The 2,500-nt window shown below is 43.2% G+C and overlaps 1 protein-coding gene across 1 annotated transcript in view; it reads left to right on the top strand.

Annotated features, from left to right (window-relative positions):
* LOC123518234 (discoidin domain-containing receptor 2-like) overlaps positions 1-2,500 on the top strand; it is a 107,327-nt gene that overhangs the window by 79,800 nt on the left and 25,027 nt on the right.

The following is a 2,500-nucleotide window of genomic DNA, read 5'->3' as shown; positions in this document are numbered from 1 at the left end:
CTGATAGTTATTTTATTTTTAATTTGAGAGAAATGTACCTGATTAAGACACTCTCTCTCTCTCTCTCTCTCTCTCTCTCTCTCTCTCTCTCTGCTAATTATGACACAAATAGATAAATTAATAGATAAACAAGAATAAATACAGAGAGAGAGAGAGAGAGAGAGAGAGAGAGAGAGAGAGAGAGAGAGAGAGAGAGAGAGAGAGAGAGAGAAGGGGAAAAAATATATATTCCAATTTCAGTCTTTTTCTTTAAGTTTCCCCTTTCATTGTCTCGTTTTCTATAATTCTGGTTTTCCTTTACTGTATAGCCCTGATGGTTGCTTAGTCCGTTTTCTTTGCGTGTGCGTGCGTGTGTGTGTGTGCGTGTGTGTGCGTGTGTGTGTGTGTGTGTGCGTGTTTTTTTTTCTTTCTTTTCTTTCACTTTTTCTTTTTTTTCTTTCTTTTCTCTTTGTTTTTCGTTATTTTGTTCGTTTTTCGTTACATAGGTGAGGGAGGTGAGGGAAAGTGAGGGGAGAGATGAGGGAAAGTGAGGGGAGAGAGGAGGTAAAAGGGAGAAGAAAGTGAGGGGTAAGGCTAAGTTAGGTTAGATTAGGGAGAAAAGATGAGGGGAGAGGGAGATGAGGGGAAGTGAGGAGATGAGGGGAAAAGTGAGGGGAGAAGGGAGGTAAAATAGAGAGTCAGGTGAAGGGAGAGGAAGGTAAGGGAGGTAAAGTAAGGTTAGGGAAGGGAAATGAGGGGAGAGGGAAGTGAGGGGAAAAGTGAGGGGAAAGAGGACGTTAAAAGAGCCAAATGAGGGGAGGGAAGGCTACTTTGAGAGAGGTAAGGTTAGGTTAGGCTATGGAGAGGAGATGAGGGGAGAGGGAGGTGAGGAGAAGTGAGGGGAAAAGTGAGGGGAAAGAGGAGGTTAAAAGAGAGGCAAATGAGGGGAGGGAAGGTTAGGTTAGGCTATGGAGGGGATATGAGAGGAGAGGGAGGTGAGGGGAAGTGAGGGGAAGTGAGGGGAAAAGTGAGGGGAAACCAGTACACAGTTGACCTTCCCTGGGGCACCACACACTGCTGGCTTTTCCGGGTGACGACCTAAGACTGATTTGAACGAGAGAGAGAGAGAGAGAGAGAGAGAGAGAGAGAGAGAGAGAGAGAGAGAGAGAGAGGGGAAGTGACCTATGAAAAAATACATGAAGGAATTTGCCTTACATTCTGGTACAAATTTTTTTTTTTTCCTCTCTCTCTCTCTCTTTTCTCTATTTTCTTTTTATATTTTGTTATTCCAATTCCAAAACCATAAGTCTCTCTCTCTCTCTCTCTCTCTCTCTCTCTCTCTCTCTCTCTCTCTCTCTCTCTCATCTTCACACATGAACACAAAGGAAGCTACATAAAGTACATCAGGCCTAGAGAGAGAGAGAGAGAGAGAGAGAGAGAGAGAGAGAGAGAGAGAGCATTAGTTTCCCTTATGACATGTAACTCGAGGATAAAAGCTAACTTCCGTATCGCCTCAAGCTCTCTCTCTCTCTCTCTCTCTCTCTCTCTCTCTCTCTCTCTCTCTCTCTCTGACCTAACCTAACGTTTTCTCATTCTGTGTAGATAAATTTTAGTTACATATTGATTAGAGGAGGAGGAGGAGGAGGAGGAGGAGGAGGAGGAGGAGGAGGAGGAGGAGTGAAAAGTGTTGAATAATGTCGAATGCAGTCAGTGAGAGAGAGAGAGAGAGAGAGAGAGAGAGAGAGAGAGAGAGTCATTTGTGTTGTCATCCTCAGAATTGTGGATTTAATTAATAGACAGCGTAACAGCGTCTTCCTCCTCCTCCTCCTCCTCCTCCTCCTCCTCCTCCTCCTCCTCCTCCTCTTTCTACTATTACTATTACTACTCGTTGGGTGTGTGATAGTTAAACCTCTCTCTCTCTCTCTCTCTCTCTCTCTCTCTCTCTGCTGGGAAAGAGTGTGAGGGGAAATGGAAAGGAAATAAAAGGAAAAAGGGGGAAAAAAAAGAGGGGAAAGAGAAAGAAGAGAAGGTAGAAACAACGGAAAAAAGTGAGGGAATGTGGAAAACTCTCTCTCTCTCTCTCTCTCTCTCTCTCTCTCTCTCTCTCTCTGGAAATATGACTCACATATTTCATGCAGTTTTGTTCTCTCTCTCTCTCTCTCTCTCTCTCTCTCTCTCTCTCTCTCTCTCTCTCTCTCTCACACACACTTTTTTCACTCGGACACTTTTTTCAACGTTATTCCTTTTCTCTTCTTCCTCTTTTTATTTATTTATTTTCTCTTTTTTCTTTCTTTCTTTCTTTTTTTCTTTTTTTTCTTTTTTTTTTTGTTGTTGTTATAAAGACAGTGTGAAAAAGACTTGGCTTCCTTTTCACGTGGCTTCACTTACCAGGTCATTGCGTGGGTCAGGTACACACACACACACACACACACACACACACACACACACACACACACACACACACACATAGACACACACATACATATTTCGTCACGTGATGTGTTTTCCTTGCACACATAGA

This window comes from Portunus trituberculatus, chromosome 6 (genome assembly GCF_017591435.1).
Source record: "Portunus trituberculatus isolate SZX2019 chromosome 6, ASM1759143v1, whole genome shotgun sequence".
Lineage (NCBI taxonomy): Eukaryota > Metazoa > Arthropoda > Malacostraca > Decapoda > Portunidae > Portunus > Portunus trituberculatus.
The sequence above is the reverse complement of the archived record's forward strand: the minus strand, read 5'-3'. Positions and strand labels throughout refer to the sequence as shown.